This window comes from Sorex araneus, chromosome 4 (assembly GCF_027595985.1).
Source record: "Sorex araneus isolate mSorAra2 chromosome 4, mSorAra2.pri, whole genome shotgun sequence".
Taxonomy (NCBI): Eukaryota; Metazoa; Chordata; class Mammalia; order Eulipotyphla; family Soricidae; genus Sorex; species Sorex araneus.
In genome coordinates, this window is record NC_073305.1 from 92,406,003 (window position 1) to 92,412,002 (window position 6,000).

The window sequence follows — 6,000 nt, forward strand, 5'->3', positions numbered from 1 at the left end:
TTCTTTCTTTCTTTCTTCCTTCCTTTTTCTCTCTTTCTCCAATCCTTCCTTCCTTCCTCCCTTCCTCCCTTCCTTTCTCTCTTTCTTTCTTTCTCTTTCTTCCTTCTTCTTTTCCCTTCCTTCTTTCTTTCTCTCTCTTTATCACTTTCTTTCTCTCTTTTTCTTTCTTCCTTCCTCCTTCCTTCCTTTCTTTCTTCCTCTCTTTCTTTCTCTCTTTCTTTCTTTCTTTCTTTCTTTCTTTCTTTCTTTCTTTCTTTCTTTCTTTCTTTCTTTCTTTCTTTCTTTCTTTCTTTCTTTCTTTCTTTCTTTCTTTCTTTCTTTCTTTCTTCTGTGATTTACAAAGTTGTTTATAATCAATTTTGACATACAGTGTTCCAGCACAGATCCCATTGCCAGATCAACTTCCCTCCATCAATATTCCCAGGGTATCTCCATCCTCAGCCTACCTCCTTAACACTTTTTTTAAAGGTTTTTTTGTTGTTGCTATTCCTCTTAATTTTTTAATTTAATTAAAGAACCATGCTTTATAAAGTTATTGATAATTGAGTCTTAGGCATACAATATTCCAGTACCAATATATCACTAGTGTAAATTTCCCTTCACCACTGTTTCCATGGTCCCTCATGTCCCTACCTACCCACTCCCCTGCCACCTTAACAGATACATTTCAAAGTTCAGTGATTTAGATCTTACATTTCTAGTGTCGTGAGTCTGTACTCTGGATAATAGCTATAACACTCTCCCACATCACGGGTATACCCGAGTCCCCTGACCCCTGTTCTCTCATTACTTCCCTTTTTCATCTTTATCCCTCGATTTCTTTCCTTCTCTGTCATTTTTCCTATACTCAGGGGTCAAAGGTGATTTAGGCATGCCCTGATCAACCTATTTGTCCTTCTCTGGCTTACTTCACTCAAAATGACATCTTCCAATTCCAACCAGGTCACAACATAATCTCCTCACTCTTTGCAGCTGCATAGTGTTTCATTATATATTTCATATCAAAAGTCATTCATCTGTCTTTGAACATGTAGGTTGTTTCCATATCTCATTTATTGTACTAAGTACTGCAGTGAATAATGGTGTGAATATGTCCTTTAAAATAAATGTTTAGTTGTTTAAGTGTTTTTTGTTTGTTTGCTCTTGGAGGTAGATGCCAAAAAATGGAATTGCTGAGAATTCTCCATACTTTTTTCCACCTGGATTGAACCAGACAAGATTTTTGCCGGCAGTAGATGAAAATTTCTTTTTCACTACATCCCTACCAATACATATTATTCCCAGTTTTTCATATATGACATTCTCACTGCTATGAAATGATATCTCACGGTCACCTTAATTTGAATTTCCACAATGATAAGTGATGCTGAGCACTTTTTCATGGACAGACACATTCTTGTTTGGTGGTTGTACTTTGAATCTCATGCTCACCAAGTCAATTCTGGTTTAATATACAGATATAGGGGCTGGAGCAATAGCACAGTGGGTAGGATGTTTGTTTGCCTTGCACACAACCGACTCGGGTTCAATTTCCAGCATCCCATTATGGTCCCCCAAGTACCACCAGGAGTAATTCCTGAGTGCATGAGCCAGGAGTGACCCCTGTACACCACTGGATGTGACCCCAAAACCAAATAATAATAATAATAGTAATAATAATAATATACAGATATACCACACCTTTACACCACCAATGTGCCCAAGGCCCCTCACTCCTACCCCAGTTACCTCCCATCCACCTCTTCTTATTTCCTCCTCAATTTTTCTTCTTTTTTGTTCTTCTCCTTTCTATAAACTAGGGTTAAGGGCTTGCCTCCTTTTGATATCTTGCATTTTCCTTCCCTATTTTAAAAACTTTTCTTTAAAAATTTTTTTTTAATTAATTTTATTGAATCACCATGTGAAGGTTACAAAGTTCTCAGGGTTATGTCTCAGTTATACAATACTCAAACACCCATCTCCTCACCAGTGCCCATATTCCACCACCACCCCCAGTACACCTCCCGCCCCCTCCCGCCCCCCCAGGCCCCGCCCAAGTAAGTGATAAATTTCACTTTGTTTTCTCATTACCTTGATTACATTCCATGTTTCAACATAAAACTCTCTTTAAAAAAATTTTGTTTAAAAATTTCAAAGTAGATACCACAGAAAATAAAATACCATGCTGAAATTTGTTATACATATTTTAACGGTTGGTTCTTTAATACTTGTAAATTATATATTGGTGTTTGGTTTAGGATTATAAATATATTGATGCATTAAATCTATAAAAAGTTTAATCTAGTTCTGGGCCAAATAGGGAACCTCTGAATTAACCAATTTGTGTAATTAATGGTACCCAGACCTCTAGTACTAGTTGGTTAGTACAGTAAAGATTCATGGCATATTTCTTTCCTCTGATTTAGTTTTGCTTGGAGTCACACCTGGCAGAACTCAGAGGTCACTGCCTGTAGAGCCCAAGGGACCATGTGGTGATGGAGAATGAACCTCAAATTCCTTCATGCAAAACATGCATTCAACCTGTTGAACCACCCTGTTCCCAAGCCTCATCTTCTGATTTTGCTTGTTTTGTTTTTTGAGGCCACCCTCAACAGTTCTCAGGGAGTTGTTCAGAGAACCACGTAGTGCTGGGGGTCATAACTGAGTGTCCCACATGCAAATTACATGCTCAGACCATTGAGTAATCGTCCACCCGATCCCTCTTTCCTCAAATTTTTTTCAACTGAACAATTTTTATTTAGAGATAATAAACAGGTTAATATTTAAAATTCAACTTTTAGCCATCATTAAACAAAAGTGAAAATATATCATGTCAAAGATCAAAGGATCTACCAACCAGACAGTAAAGCACAATTTTCACTTCTATAGTATAACAGATCCAAATATATACATGTAATACTCAAGCAATCACACACAGAGACATGTTACATGTTAGTTTGGAAAAATACACTGTCAAAAGCACCAAAATATTTTATGCACAATGTTTAAGAATGTGGAGCTTGATAACAGAACTCTTAACTAGATTTTTTTAGTATATTAAGTAACAAAAGTTTGCTAAAAGACAACTTAAAGCAGCCATGAATAAATTTCTTATTACAGTAACTTAAAGTTCAAGTCATCTTTAAGCATGTACATTCTTGCTATTCTCAGCAAATGTTAGTCTTTTTAAAATTTTAAACACTTTGCACTCTGGAACAGGAACAAATATAATATATTTGCCATTCTACCCTAAAGCTGTTAAAACACAGAAACGGACAGAACTATTTATGATGTTTTAGTCTTCTTTATAATTATATATCACTTCTGCGTCTTCTATCTTTGATACAGAATTTTCAGTTCACTAAAACTTAAGCATTGTTATCAACTCTAGATTCTTCAGCTAAGACATATTGATCACCCTCATGTGTAGAGGACTACCCTTTTAGGTAGCACCACCTTCTGGTTTTGACCCATGCAGTGATTCTGAAGATTCTGATGACAGTGTCTGAATCTGCTCCCTAGAGTGTCCAAGTAAAGCTGCCTCTCTCTAAGTTGCTTCAACTCTTCTACTTCTTTTTTTGTATTTTCGAGTAGTTCCTTCTGTAAATGGTCGTTCATCTCTTCTAATGTTTCACAAAAAGCCCTGCTTTCTTATAGGCTATCAAATGGACTTGGTGGATCATCCAGACAAAGAAACTCTCTCACTGCAAGAGGCAATTAGCAATGTGCTTAAGAGCTATTAAATTTTAAAGAAGCACTTGTAATCCTAATTGTCAATCTTCTGAAAAGTCAGCATTGTAATTATCTTTAAACCAGTGTTTGGGTGGACACACTAATCAGAAGCCTGGAAACACATCACTTAATTTACCATTAAGTAATTCAGTCTATCTTCTGAAAACTACCCAGTTTTATTCTGGTGTTTTTCTTACATGTATTTTATATATACTAAATTTAGCTCTTCCCTTCATCACTTCATAACCCAGTATCTTAAGTATAAGTCTATTTTCCCAATCCCGTTTCAGGATTTTGTTCTTTATTTTCTTTTGGTCTAGTAGAATATTCAATGAAAGAATCAGTACCTGTTAATCAGTCTTAACAAGGGGACTGTTAGAGACAGATGTTGTATTAACCATTTGATAAGGAATACTTGTCTGGGTAAAATTACCCATTTTAGAGTCTTCTAACTGGCCTCTCAAAGAGTTTGAGCCTGTTGAGATGCTCCCAAAAGAACTCTGATTTGTGTTCATTGTAAAAGTGGAAGTAGAGTTGCCTAGAGTCATAGACACTGGAGCATAAGGAGTTGTCATCTTCCTTTGGCTTGTGCACACAGCTGAACACTTAGAGAATAACTTTTATGAAATTCATTATTTTCTTCATGGTAATTTACTATCTTTATGATTTCCAGCCTCAGTACCAAGAGGCCTCCCGAAAACCTCAGCCCCCAAAATGGGTGTTCCCCCCAACTTGCCCCAGCCACGGAACCCAGGCCAGGTCCCCACGTGATCAGAGGACGGACCAGTCCTCATTTTTTAATTTAAGACTAATACGTGATAAATCCATCTCTCTGGAGACTGAAACTGTATTAGTAAATGACAAAAACTGTGAAAATGACAATGTGGCAAGCAAGTAGTTTCTTTGGGGGCAGGGGGGCATAGGTTAGTGATTTTTTTTTTTTATTGAATCACCATGAAATACAGTTACACAGCTTTCATGATTGAGTTTCAGTCATAAAATAATCAACCACCCATCCCCCCACCAGTGTACATTTTCCACCACCAATGTCCCTAAAATCCCTTCTGCCACCTCCACCCGACCCCATCTCTAGCAGACCATTTCCTTCTTTCTCTCTCTCTCTCTCTACTAGCAAATATTTTCTTATAAAACTTCCCAGAGCATGGAAACTTAGCTAACACTCGAAGATCAGAAATAAAAAAACTTAAATTTAAAATCTTGAGTCTACTTCTCTAGACAAAAAATGGATTGGGCCACATTGCATGGATATTTTTATATTCATAACAATCATTAACTAGGTACACAGGGCTCACCAAAAGAGCAAGGGTATCATCATTGCTAAGTTGGTAAATAGTTCCCATAAAGGATCAAAGTGTAGTTCTTTACAACTTTGATCAAAGAGCAGGTGTTTGTACTTTAAGTCCGAGCTCTGCAAGGCTGGAAGACAGACAGACTTCAGGTGGGCCCAGTCGTTGACCTAGTGGTGGGATATAGTGCTTGGGGAAGAATAATGAAGGTTCCCAAACTTACCAGTCAGTGACTGTTCTGCATTTATTTTTGTAACTCTGAGATACTGCATATTATTTATTTTAAAATTAGCATAATAAATCCATTTCAGTTAAAAATATTTTTTAGTATTTCTTCCATTTTTAGGGTTATTTAATCCTTTCAAGCCACCTCAAGTCTCTGAACAATTAAGTGTCTGCTCTCATTTTCCTTACCCTCATTTTTATTGTATTGAATTTTGTTTAAAAAGCAAAGAAACAAACAACAAAAACAAAAACAGTTGCAGACTGTATAACACAGATGTTAAGGCAATTGCTTCGTACATGGCTAATCCTGATCCAATCCTGACACCACATATGGCCCTTTAAGCACTGCCAAGAGTGACCCCTGAGATCAGAGTCAAGAGTAAGTCCTGAGCATAGCTTAATATGGCCCCAGCATCCCCACCCATTCACCCGCACCCCTCCACAAAGCAAAAGGCATAAAGTTGCATTCATATTCTGCAACTCTGTTTTATATGTGTAAAACAAATATCATAATCAAACTATATGGGAGATATCAATAAAACTATACTGCCCAGGGAAAAAAGCTAAAGAAAGCAATTTAAATGAAAATAAGCTAGTTTCTATAATATGCTAATAATTTTCACATGATCTCTTAGTCTCAGCAAAGAGAGAATTAAAGAGGCCGGGAATATGGGTAACACACTCAGGTCTGTTCTATATCAATAGTGGCTAGAACTCTCCCTGAAGATTTGGGAAAGACCAACTGAAACAAAAACTT

General features: G+C 36.9%; 1 pseudogene; it reads right to left on the bottom strand.

Moving 5' to 3' along the window:
* Window positions 1-3,274: 3,274 nt before the first annotated feature.
* On the bottom strand, window positions 3,275-4,286 carry LOC101541332 (sorting nexin-16-like; annotated as a pseudogene).
* Window positions 4,287-6,000: the final 1,714 nt, after the last annotated feature.